Raw genomic sequence first — 13867 nt, 5'->3', positions numbered from 1 at the left:
AACTATTATTCAAAATGAACTAGTGTCAATGTTGATTAATCACGTAACACAGTACTGCAATAAAGAGGGGAAGGTGTTCTCTCTAATGTGTTTCTCTGTTTTATTCTCAAATTAACATTTCCTTTTGTCTAGTTGTAAAATATCCAATCTGTTTTATTTGATTGTCATTCCCTCACAGTATATTGGATATGGGAATCCATTTGGCATCGCCAATGCAGCCATAGGCCACAGTATGACTTTGCTGGCCTTATGGGCATCTGTCATCTGAAGCATTGAATAGATAAACTCACACATTGTTTACATGTTGAGCTATATGGTCTTAATTTTTAATTATACCAGTAGACAACGCATACGAGGCAAACCATGTACCAGATTGTGTATATGCCTTTTAAGTGCTGCCATATAAAATTGTTTAGTGCAAATCCAACCCTTGTAATTTATAAGGAGATGACAATTAGGCTACGGGAGAAGAGCATTACAGGTAACATATGAGGTTAAATATATTTCATTTAAGCAATGTTTCTGGCAAAGGTTGCCGTTGTTCCCATAGATTGACAGTACATGGTTGCTCTATTTATCTCTGACCCTGGAAAAGCTAGCGACTGGGCTAACACAGCTAACCTTTTAGGTCAATATTACAATTTTGTTGGCTTTTTAAATCGTGAGAGAATTTGAACTACTTAGTAGCTAGCTAGTTAAACCTAGGTAGCTTAGACAAGGTTAGCTGACCTTTCTCAAACCTATCCTCATTGTGGCTACTTCTTGTCCCTCATTTGGCTTTTACAGCCAAATATCACTTTAGAAACGTAAAATGTAAAATAATGATATGGCCAGCATTGTAGACCATTTCTCCCCTCTTGCTGCAGCTTTAGCTCATATCGAAATAACACAGAAATGCTGTGAAAACCAGCGTGCTGCAAACTCTAAAATGTTTTGTCACTAGTGCTTGTTTTGTTGTCCTCACACACTGTTGCTCCTAAGGCACGAATTTGGTGAGCACCTTTGGTACACCTACCCATGAGCCCACCTCTCTTTCCATTTACTGTCACCAGCATCCTCATCCACTGAGCACTGACTGACACCGGATGTCCATGGACGTTGAAAAGTAGTTGAAATTTGGTACAGTACACAGTAGAGCACACTAGCGTTGAGTAGACTAAATGTACTGTACTTTGATGTCCAAACTTGTGAAACATAGACCGCTATGATCTGTTCAGAATTGGTCCTACCCGGACCAACCACATTTGGTCTTGTTTGGTGACAGAACTCATTCAAATTAGCCAGTTTGTAGAATCCCGTTATTGTGGAATTTCCCAATACAAACGTTTCAGGCCAAGATACTGTAGGATGATTTGTCTCATAGACATGTTGTAATTATTTGCTTTAAACTCAGACTGGGGAACTATAACATCATCAGGGTAGGACTAAGGCATTTGGGGCCCCGGGCCACGTACCTCCATTTGCTGTTATATAATCTACACATTTTGTCATGAGGCTGAGAGAAAATGTTGCCGTTTTAAAGTTAATTTCCTGCAATTCCATACACTTTGCCGTGGGGGAGAAAGAAAAATGTGCTGTTTTATAGCTCATCTTATGCTATTCTTCATATTTTGCCATGGGGATAAGAGAACATTTTGCAGTTTTAAAGCTAATGTCCTGCAATTCCACAATTTGCCATTGCGTGTTCATATGCTAGCCGGCTGACTGTGGGTTCCTGTGTAGTAAGACTGGGTGAATAAATGGAACATATCCTGTTGTGGGTTGTAGTCCTTGTGACATTTGGTGTTATTGAAATTATTCCAACTTTAAATATGAGTTGATATGGGAGAAAAGCAACAGGCCAACTGGGTCACCCAGATAAGTCACATTAACCAGGGTACTCCAATATTTTATTTAACTATGCAAGTCAGTTAAGAACAAATTCTTACTTTACAATGACGGCTTACCCCGGCCAAACCCTCCTCACCCGAACAACACTGGGCTAAGACCCAGATGCAGACAGTGTCGAAGTAACAAAAGTTTATTACTAGAACGGGGGCAGGCAAAATGACAGGTTGAGGGCAGGCAAAGGTCAGTAATCCAGAGTCCATGAGGTACAGAACGGCAGGCAGTCAAGATCGGGGCAGGCAGAGGTCAATAATCCAGGGTGGTGTGACAAGGTACAGTACGGCAGGCAGGCTCAGGGTCAGGGGAGGCAGAATGGTCAAAACCAGGAAAACTAGAAAACAGGAACTAGAAAAAGACAGGCGCAAGGGGAAAACGCTGGTAGGCTTGACAAACAAAACAAACTGGCAATAAACAAACAGAGAACACAGGTATAAATACACTGGGGAAAATGGGGAAGATGGGCGACACCTGGAGGGGGTGGAGACAAGCACAAAGATAGGTGAAACAGATCAGGGTGTGACATGGGCCAATTGTGGCCGCCATATGGGACTCCCGATCACGGCCAGTTGTGATACAGCCCGGGATCGCAGCAGGGTCTGTCGTGACGTCTCTAGCACTGAGATGCAGTGCCTTAGACCACTTCCCCACTCGGAGCCAATACATCTGCAGGAATAATTAGTGACAGGGTGGAATAACATAGGAGGCCTACTGTTGTTCTGAGACCATGGCAAGGCAACAAATATGTAAATGTAGCCATAATCAAGACAAAAGAACAAAACTGAGTTATGAATCAACGTAGCATTCTATCGAACTGTCTCTTAAAATTGAAGGAAATTCCAAACCAATTGTTTTCTATATTTCAGTAATTCCTCACACTCACTGTCAACAGCCAATTAAACTTTGAGCAAACAGTGTAGATATAGTAGGTTAGAATGAATGAGGTGTGACAGGATAATTGTATTTATTGTCATTGTCTTAGGCCTGTCTGTGGGCGGACTAACTCAAACCAACCCCCTCTGTTGACCTGCTACGGTGTCTGAATATGTCTGGTGGGTGTCATATTTTACTCATATATTATGATTTACGGCTCTTAACCAACCATGCTATTTTGCTTGTTTTTTCGCATTGTTCGTAACTTGTTTTGTACATAATGTTGCTGCTACCGTCTCTTATGACCGAAAAGAGCTTCTGGACATCAGAACTACGATTACTCACCTCAGATTAGACAGAGTTTTTCTTCAATGATTTGGACGGGAGAGATATACAACAGACACCTGACCAGGCCCAGATCCCTGTCATTCGCTGGAGAAGGAAACTGAGATTTTGCGGAAAAAGATCAGGGTGCATTGTGAGGATCAGGCGACGAGTGGCTAATCTGCCTTTGCCTTCCGTCCTGCTAGCTAACGTTCAATCGCTGGAAAATAAATGGGCCGAACTGAAAGCACGTATATCCTACCAACAGGACATTGGTACACGATATCTAAGGAAGTCTCAAGGTTTTGCTCGTCTGAGGTAGAGTATCTCATGACAAACTGTAGACCACACTATCTATCTACCTAGAGAGATTTCATCTGTATTTTTCGTAGCTGTCTACATACCACCACAGACCGATGCTGACACTAAATCCGCACTCCGTGAGCTGTATACCGCCATAAGCAAACAGGAAGCACCAGTGACTCGGTCTATAAAAAAGTGGTCAGATGAAGCAGATGCTAAACTACAGGACTGTATTGCTAGCACAGACTGGAATATGTTTCGGGATTCTTCCTATGGTATTGAGGAGTACACCACATCAGTCACTGGCTTTATCAATAAGTGCATCGAGGACGTCGTCCCCACAGTGACTGTACGTACATACCCCAACCAGAAGCCATGGATTACAGGCAATATTCGCACTGAGCTAAACGGCAGAGCTGCCACCTTCAAGGAGCGGGAATCTTACCCAGAAGCTTACAAGAAATTCTGCGATGCCCTCAGACGAACCATCAAACAGGCAAAGCATCAATACAGGACTAAGATCGAATTGTACTACACCGGCTCTGATGCTCGTTGGATGTGGCAGGACTTGCAAACTATTACAGACTAGAAAAGGGAAGCACAGACGAGAGCTGCCCAGTGACACAAGCCTACCAGACGAGCTAAATAACTTCTATGCTTGCTTCGAGGCAAGTAACACTGAAACATGCATGAGAACATCAGCTGTTCCGGACGACAGTGTGATCACGCTTTCCGCAGCCGATGTAAGTAAGACCTTTAGACAGGTCAACATTCACAAGGGCACAGGGCCAGACGGATTACCAGGATGTGTACTTCGAGCATGCGCTGACCAACTGGCAAGTGTCCTCACTAACATTTTCAACCTCTCCCTGTCTGAGTCTGTAATACCAATGTTTCAAGCAGACCCCCATAGTCCCTGTGCCCAAGAACACTAAGGTAACATGCCTAAATGACTACCGACCCGTAGCACTCACGTCTGTAGCCAAGAAATGCTTTGAAAGGCTGGTCATGGCTCACATCAACACCATTATCCCAGAAACTCTAGACCCACTCCCATTTCAATACCACACCAACAGATCCACAGATGATGCAATCTCTATTGCACTCCACACTGCCCTTTCACACCTGGGCAAAAGGAACACCTATGTGAGAATGTTAATCATTGACTACAGCTCAGCATTCAACACCATAGTGCCCTCAAAGCTCATAACTAAGCTAAGGACCCTGGGACTTAACACCTCCCTCCGCAACTGGATCCTGGTCTTCCTGACGGGCCGCCCCCAGGTGATAAGGGTAGGTAACAACACATCCGCCATGCTGATCCTCAACATGGGGGCACCTCAGGGGTGAGTGCTCAGTCCCCTCCTGTACTCTCTGTTCACTCATGACTGCACGGCCAGGCACGACTCCAACACCATCATTAAGTTTGCTGATGACACAACAGTGGTAGGCCTGATCACCAACAACGATGAGACAGCCTATAGGGAGGAGCTCAGAGACCTGATCGTGTGGTGCAAGGACAACAACTTCTCCCTCAACGTGTTCAAGACAAAGATGATGATTGTGGACTACAGGAAAAGGAGGACCGAGCACGCCCCCATTCTCATCAATGGGACTGTATGTTGAGAGCTTCAAGTTCCTTGGTTTTCCACATCACCAACAAACTAACATGGTCCAAGCACACCATGACAGTTGTGAAGATGGCATGACAAAACCTATTGCCCTCAGGAGACTGAAAAGATTTGGCATGGGTCCTCAGAATCTCAAAAGGTTTTACAGCTGCACCATCGAGACCACCTTGGCGGGTTGCATCACTGCCTGGTATGGCAACTGCTTGGCCTCCGACCGCAAGGCACTACAGAGGGTAGTGCATACGGCCCAATACATCACCGGGGCCAAGCTTCCTGCCATCCAGGACCTCTATACCAGGCGGTGTCAGAGGAAGGCCCTAAAAATTGCCAGATTCCAGCCACCCTAGTCATAGACTGTTCTCTCTGCTACCGCACGGCAAGCGGTACCGGAGCGCAAGTCTTGGTAAAAGAGGCTTCTAAACAGCTTCTACTCCCAAGCCATAAGACTCCTGAACAGCTAATCAAATGGCTATCCAGACTATTTGCCTTCCCCCACATCTCCCTATTCAAACACTGCTGCTACTCTGTTAATATCAATGCATAGTCACTTTAATAACTCTACCTACATGTACATATTACCTCAATTACATCGACACCGGTGCCCCCGCACATTGACTCTGTACCAGTACCCCTGTATATAGCCCCGTTATTGTTATTTACTGCTGCTCTTTCATAATTTGGTATTCTTATCTCCTACTTTTTTGGGCTACTTTCTTAATTGCATTGTTGGTTAAGGGCTTGTAAATAAGCATTTCACTGTAAGGTCTAAACCTGTTATATTAAGCGCATGTGACAAATAAAATTTGATTTGATTCAGTATTACAATATATTCAATGTTGTCTGTGTAGTCCTACTTGTTTTCCTTTAAATACATCACTTCTCTTGCACAATTTCCCACATAAATTACTTACTTATTAAGTGGCCTTTTAATGTTGTAACTTTGACTTTTCTGATCTTGAATACATGGCTGAGAAAACATATCATGGTTACGTCTTCCAACAATTCTGCATTGCATAACTGAACATCAAAATTCATTCTGTAAAAACAACTAAACAAACCCTGGCTCCTGCTCAGGGCAGGGACATGATAATCGAGCTCCAGATGAACTTCAGTGATGGATTGTGTATGCAGACCAAATCATGTTTGCCACATTTCCCCTGCCAGAATAGCAAGGTAGGCGGTAATTCAATTTGGGATGGGTGCAGTTCCTCCAGGCGAACAGAATGTAGGTCTTAGTACAATTATCCAAGGCTGTCGCTGTGGTGCGATTCTACTGTCATGACTTCCTTGTTAGCGGCTGTGTTTGGGCATGAGCACACATGGTGCCTAATGAAGCCATCCATGCTCCGGTATTCCATGAACTGCAGTCTAGGTGTGAAGCTGAGCTGCCTGGTGTTGCTTGGCAAAAGGCCCAAATGGAAAAGTCACACCTAGACAGAAGCTATTCCTAACAATAATTCAGTCAAGTGACATAGGGAGATGCCTCTGGAGCCTTCAGCATTACAAGCAGCAACATAAAACCTCCCCCAGAGGAATCATTCTTTGTTCAGTGCCTGACTGAAACGGGCCAAGCAGTTGAAGTGTGTGAAATGTTATCAGTAGCACTGGCCGGGTGAAATTCAGATCCAAATTCAGATCCAATAAGGTCGAGATGTACCGCCTGCCAACCATTTTGGCGTCAACTCATCAAGCATACGCCAAACATACTGTATAGACGGACTGAGGTGTTCCTCCTTTGTGAGGTTCCTCCTTTGTGAGTGCCATCTGGCACCGTTTCAAACCAGGATTGAGAAACTTGGCTGCTGCATGTGAGAATCCCACCTCCTTTTCAGTGATAGTAAGTGAGAGGAAAAAAGAACTGTAGTGTCCATGTGACAGAATGGTCTCCATGGGTGTTGCTGTGGATATTTCACCCAAGATCTCAGTATAAGTAGCTGTACAGTAAATGTCCTTGATTATGTAAATCTATTACATGGATCCAGCCTCCACCTCACAGCACGATCCGTTTGTCTCCCAACATGCCCTTATTGTAGTGCTCTTGTTGCCAAGGTAACTGCTGTTTTCGTAATGAGGATGTGTAGGTTGCCAAAAGCGATGCCAGAATTTGGTTCAACATAGGTCTTTATTTCTACATTGCAACATAGTTTAGTTACATTTGGAAATAGGTATTTGTTTTCTAGTTGTAGGAAGCACTAGCTATTTTAATTGTCTTGGTGTGAAGGAATTTTCTCCCTAAAACCAGATCAAAATGGTGCTGCTCTGGCTTCTGTGAGAGGAATACATTTTGTGAATAATGGATTAGGTTCAGCATGAAGGGATATATTGAGTTTGCTTGGACAATCTCCAGGCAAAATCACACCTTTTTTCTCAAATGTTTATGTTATGTATGCTTATGTTATGCATGTTCTACTTGCGCATTAAGCACAAGTAGAACAAATTGAAAAACAACAAAATAGTTGGAGGCACTACAAGGATACAGCATGTTCCCCATGGTTCACGTTTGAAACAACAACTGCTAACAGACTTGCAGCTGTGTTATGAAGATTACACATACTGTATGAGAATGATAAATCTAGCATATTGCACCTACTTATCACACTGTTATCAGAAAATTGTACATGAAAAGTAATAATTGAATGTCAAGGAGACAAACAAATTAAAAGACCAACAAGAATGAGATGTATCTTGGATTGCTCCTGATAAATTAAAAGGAAAATCACACATGACAAGTCAATGTTTTCTAATAGCTTCGCCATTGTCTTGAGCATGGGAAGTGAGTTCCACAAACCTATTCGTGCAGTAACGTACTATTCCCTGTCACCATTGGGTCCTCCACCATTCCCACGCAGCAACACCTTTCATCAGCATTAAGAGCTGGGAATGGCAATGTCATAGGGTATGGTCTGAGGATGAAGCCAACACCAAAGTGCTCCTTACCCAGAGCAAAATTGCGTAAATGAATTATTCAGCTCATTCAAATCAAATTTTATTAGTCACATGCGCTGAATAAAACAGGTGTAGACTTTACAGGGAAATGCTTACTAATGAGCCCTTTCCAACAATGCAGATTTAAAAAGTAAGAACAATTTTGCAAAGTAAAAAAAGGAAATAGTAACACTATAAAATAACAATAATGAGTCTATATACAAAGTATACCGGTACCGAGCCAATGTGCAGGGGTACAAGGTAGTTAAGGTAATATGTACATGTAGTTAGGGGTAAAAGTGACTAGGCAATCAGGATAAATAATAAACAGAGTAGCAGCAGCGTATGTGAAGTGTGTCTGTGTGAGTGTGTGTGTGTGGCATCAATATGCATGTGTGTGTGTGTGAGCCTATGTAGTGTGTGTGTGTTGGAGTGTCAGTGTAATATATGTGAGTAGAGTCCAGTGAGTGTGCATAGAGCCAGTACAAGAGAGTCAGTGCACAGAAATAAGGGAGTCAATGCAAATAGTCCACGTAGCCATTTGATTAAATCAAATCAAATTTATTTATATAGCCCTTCTTAGATCAGCTGATATCTCAAAGTGCTGTACAGAAACCCAGCCTAAAACCACAAACAGCAAGCAATGCAGGTGTAGAAGCACTGTTTAACTGTTCAGCAGTCTAATGGCTTGGGGGTAGCAGCTGTTAAGGAGCCTTTTGGTCCCAGACATGGTGCTCCGGTACCACTTACCATGCGGTAGCAAAGAGAACAGTCTATGACTTGAGTCTGACTATTTTTAGGGCCTTCCTCAGACACCACCTGGTATAGGAGGTCCTGGATGGCAGGGAGCTCAGCCCCAGTGATGTATTGGGTCGTATGCACTACCGTAGTAGCGCCTTACGGTCGGATGCCGAGCAGCTGCCATACCAAGCGGTGATGCAACCAGTCAAGATGCTCTCATTGGTGCAGCTGTAGAATTTTTGGAGGATCTGAGGATCATTCAGGCCAGTTTAAGTGTTAATGGGGAAGTGGGAGTACATCCCGGGAATAAGGTTGAGGGGATACTCTAACTGGACAAGCCACCCTGACCTGGCATTGGAACGGCCTGCTGCACTAGGAAAGCTGAGGTTCAGAAAGCAACTGACTACATTACTGGTCCTCTGCACATTTGTAAGGCTTCTTTTAGATTTAACTCTAAAAGATGAAACACAAAGGCAAAATTCCCAGCTGCATTTCAAATAAATATGTGTTTGCATTTATGCAGAATGTCAGAATGTGCTAATCAAATCGTTTGATTTTGATATTGAAGGTAATTGAAATTAAGTTAAAACACATCAAACAATATCTTAGGTCCATCAATATCTTGTGTAAATGTGTATAGGAGTTCCATTGGGAGAAGTCTTGAGTACAGTACACATGCAGATTAAAAGGCACTCGACCCCGACCTGTGCAACTGGGTCCTGGACTTTGACGGGACGCCCCCAGGTGGTGAGGGTAGGAAACATCTCCACCCCGCTGATCCTCAACACTGGGGCCCCACAAGGAAGCATTCTCAGCCCTCTCCTGTACTCCCTGTTCACCCATGACCGCGTGGCCATGCACGCCTCCAACTCAATCATCAAGTTTGCAGACGACACTAGTGGTAGGCTTGATTACCAACAACGACAAGACGACCTACAGGGAGGAGGTGAGGGTCCTCGGAGTGTGGTGTCAAGAAAATAACCTCACACTCAACGTCAACAAAACAAAGGAGATGATCGTGGACTTCAGGAAACAGCAGAGGGAGCACCCCCCTATCCACATCGACGGGACAGTAGTGGAGAAGGTGTAAAGTTAAGTTCCTCGGTGTATACATCACAGACAAACTGAAATGGTCCACAGCCATCAGACTGTTAAACAGCCATCACTAACATCGAGTGGCTGCTGCCAACGTACTGACTCAAATCTCTAGCCACATTAATAATTGGATGTAATAAATGTATCACTAGTCACTAAACAATGCCACTTTATATAATGTTTACATACCCTACATTACTCATCTCATATGTATGTACTGTACTCTGTACCATCTACTGCATATTGCCTATGCCGCTCAGCCATCGCTCATCCATATATTTATATGTACATATTCTTATTCATTCCTTTGTTGTTGTGAAATTGTTTGATTACTTGTTAGATATTACTGCATGCTCAGAACTAGATGTCACGACTTCCGAAGTTGGTCCCTCTCCTTGTTCGGGCGGTGTTCGGCGGTCAAAGTCACTGACCTTCTAGCCATCGCTGATCCTCTTTTCATTTTCCATTGGTTTTGTCTTGTCTTCCATCACACCTGGTTCCAATTCCATTCATTACATGTTGTGTATTTAACACTCTGTTCCCCCTCATGTCCTTGTCTGTGATTGATTATTGTAAGTGCTTGTGCACGTCTGTCCTGGTGTGTGTCGGGTTATGTACCCATTATTTGATTGTTCCGTTTTCCGGCGAGTTTTTTTGTTATTAAACTGCGCCGTTTGGAAATACAGTTTTTGCTCTCCTGCGTCTGACTTCTCTGCCGCCAGTACGCACCCCTTACACTAGAAGCACTGACATTAACATCTGCTAACCATGTGTATGTGACCAATACATTTTATTTGATTTTGGATGAGGATAAGAAAACAGGACTGCCGTATCCGAAACATAATGCTGTAGGGGATGTAGGGGAGTCCCAAATAAATATTGAAATGAGAGGAGCACCTAAGTAGGACATGTTTTCCTTGAAGAAATACGGGACTACATCTACTATGCTACTTAACGATTATAGCTCCTTGAATCTCTAAATCAATAATCAGAAGATTACTGATGGCAGGCAAAAATGTTGGCTCTAAGATGGCAACCATCTCACTCGCTCCCATTTGAACCAGTGGATACAGTTACTACTAGGCGCGTGGGAAACATGGTTTCCGGGTGGGGAGGGACGATGCTGAGGGGGGAATGGGTTGGGGTTATCTTTTTATGCATTTCTTTGTTTTTGTACCTGTAACCCCCCCTCTGAAAAATACATAATAAAAGTTGGTCACAAATAATAAATAAATACAGGAATACACAACTCCCTGCCTAATCATAGGACCTTGACATACAGTAGGAGGTACAGTGCCATGTAAAAATATTTGCCCCCTTTCTGATACTCTATTTTTGCATATTTTTGATACAGAATGTTAGATATTCAACCAAAACTTATAAACTTGTATTCTTATATTATTTATTTAATTAACCAAGTTATGCAACACCCAACTGTGTGAAAAAGTCTTGCATACAGAACTTCTTTATCTCAGTGACATTTGTGGGTTTTCAAACGTGAGATGCTCGTTAAGTCCTGCCACAACATCTCAATTGGGATTAGGTCTGGACTTTGACTAGGCCATTTCCAAAACTTCAAATTTGTAGTTTTTTAACCATTTTCATGTAGATTTGATTGTGTGTTTTAGATTATTGTCTTGCTGCATGACCCAGCTGCGCTTCAGCTCACAGATGGATGGCCTGACATTCTCCTGTAGAATTATCTGATACAGAGCATAATTCATAGTTCCTTCTATTAAGGCCAGTCGCCCAGGACCTGAAGTAGCAAAGCATCCCCAAACCATCACACTACCACCACCATGCTTGACCGTTTGTATGAGGTTCTTGCTGTGGAATGCAGTGTTTGGTTTTCGCCAGACATAAATTGGACCCATCTCATCCAAAAAGTTGATTTAAGTTTGCCAAAAAGCACATGGAAGCACCTGGATGATCATCAAGACTCTTGGAAGAATGTTCTATGGACTGATAAGTCAAAAGTATACCTTTTTGGACGACATGGGTCCCATTATGCTTATGCCTGTCGAAAACCAAACACTGTACAAGCAGCGCTGGGTTGGAGTCATTGCAGCTAAATCGGCACAACCAGTTATTGAGTGTAAGTGGCAATTACTTATTTCATAACGTTATTCAACATCCAATGCCCCTGTGTGAAAAAGTATGTCATTTTTGTGTTATTTGTTCACTCAAGTTCTCTTTTCTAATAGCATTCAATATCAAACATATGCAAAAGTAGAGAAAATTAGAAAGGGGGCAAAAAAAACAAACAAGATTATCCACAAGAATGTAGTCCTACTCTACCTCTACCCAGGTATGTTGATTTGGAACTGCAGACTAGGGCTGGCTGCTATAGGACCCGAGTGCTGGTTTATGTAATAGTGTGGTCTAAACTGAGTAATCACTCTGAAGAGTGATGAAGAGCCTTTACACACCCTACCCCCACCTGACCATTATAATCATCATCCCCTCTACCTAGCATACCACGGTATTTCCCGACCCACGCCACTGTGCACTACTGACCTTACACACGTCAGCCGTTGCCAGGGCAGTGTTGATGAATTTCCTGATTGTGTGGTGTACATAAAGGGGAGTGGGATCAGGAAGGCAGTAGTCAAGTTCCCCCAATCATCATCATCCTCACCATCATCTCTGCAGGCCTCATGAGGACCTAATCTATGGTCTTGTTTTAGTGGCCACTTCCTTATTTGGATTGACATAAGGGCTCTCATGTACTGAGGATGTCATCATGGAATATGGACACTTTGGGGAGCTCTATGGCAGCTGTAAACACGTGATTAGAAACACTGAGACAGCAGCCAAATTGACTGAGGCCATTGAGCATTAGTGCCTCAGGTGTCTGTGGGTACAGATTGACTATGGAGACGTGTCGATAAACAGGCTTCATGAATCACAACGGAACAGTGTAAAACAATAAAATCACCTCATCTGGGTTGTTTATTGTGGAGTGTGAACCAACATGTCAAAAACCCCGCAATTTTTTTTACCTGCTTTCTCACACATGGTAACAGAGATCTGTACATTCACACATACACCCACACAAACGTCATAAACAAAGGCTTAGGCCAAATGTACATTCATACTATGTCCGTTTGTTCTGTATGGCTGTCTCTCCCTTTTAATGGCAGAGTTGCATCTGTCAACCAGAGGATCAGCGGATCATATATTTTGGAGTGGGTTGCTGAATTCTCTCTCAGTTTTCACAGGAAACAATGTGCTTTTCTTTAAGGCAGCATGGTTATCGGTTTTTAATAAAGCGTTTGACACTGGTTGGGTAGTCAAAATGTTTCAGTGAAGAAAAGAGGTAATAAGAGTTCTTCCCTTTCCAGCAAATATACCATCTCTGCATCCAGAAACACACTGATCTTTCAATTAAGCATAAAATGGAGTGCATCCAGAACAACAAATCAACTGTTGTCTTAAATTGAGCTGTGCAATTGTGAAGCCAATGTCTATTGTCTTTACACACGCAGGGATGTTATTAGCATACTCTGCAGAACATGTGCATGGAATCGCTCTGTGCAGAAGCCTTGTTTTATTCATTTATTAATAATTTTTTCATTCAGCTATGTTTTTTCCACTGCCTTCCCATAACTATGGCAACCAGTGCAGTCTTGCAGTCTGGGTCTATTGTGAGATAAAAATATATATATATACCTCAACAGATATAAAGTGCCTTCAGAAAGTGTTCATACCCCTTGACTTTTTCCACATTTTGTTATGTTACAGCCTTATTCTAAAATGTATTTAAAAAAGTTTCCTCAATCTACACACAATACCTGATAATGACAAAGTGAAAACAGGCTATACATTTTTGCAAATGTATTAAAAATTAAAAACATAAATATTCAGACCCATTGCTGTGAAACTCAAAATTGAGCTCAGGTGCATCCTGTTTCCATTGATCATCCTTGAGCTATTTCTACAACGTCATTGGAGTCCACCTGTGATAAATTTACATTTACATTTACATTTAAGTCATTTAGCAGACGCTCTTATCCAGAGCGACTTACAAATTGGTGCATTCACCTTATGATATCCAGTGGAACAACCACTTTACAATAGTGCATCTAACT

The sequence above is a fragment of the Salvelinus alpinus genome, chromosome 12, assembly GCF_045679555.1.
Source record: "Salvelinus alpinus chromosome 12, SLU_Salpinus.1, whole genome shotgun sequence".
In the NCBI taxonomy this organism is placed as follows: Eukaryota; Metazoa; Chordata; class Actinopteri; order Salmoniformes; family Salmonidae; genus Salvelinus; species Salvelinus alpinus.
Note: the sequence above shows the minus strand (reverse complement) of the source record.